The sequence below is a fragment of the Periplaneta americana genome, chromosome 5 (assembly GCF_040183065.1).
Source record: "Periplaneta americana isolate PAMFEO1 chromosome 5, P.americana_PAMFEO1_priV1, whole genome shotgun sequence".
NCBI lineage: Eukaryota > Metazoa > Arthropoda > Insecta > Blattodea > Blattidae > Periplaneta > Periplaneta americana.
The window spans coordinates 92682815-92683254 of record NC_091121.1 but is presented as its reverse complement, the minus strand read 5'-3'; positions in this window follow the sequence as shown (position 1 = coordinate 92683254).

Sequence of the window (440 nt, the reverse complement as noted above, 5' to 3'; positions counted from 1 at the left end):
AGAAAAGACGTGACCCACGGCGATTCTAGTCATACAAGTTGTTTTATCAAGGACGAATAGATTAAAAAAAAAAAACAAACAAACAAAAAATTCTTCTCTCAATAGCACGTTGAGTATAGTATAGTTCAATACGAAAATCAAAACCTCGAATATTTATCAATGCGAAATATAGCATTTATAATATATTGAAAATTATAAAACATTCATTCAGCAATTTTATAGGCCTATGTGTAGGAAAATTTGTATAAATGCAATATCTCATTTTGAAGGTATTGTTTACCGATGCTCTCAATGAAACTAAATTCAGAGTGTTACAAAAACATTATTATAGTTTTCTTCTTATTCTATCCTTTCAATAGACGATAAGTTTATTTTGTTGCAGGGAATCGATACTACCTGGAGTCCTTGTTCCATCAGAAAGTCGTCTCTCAAAACTCTGA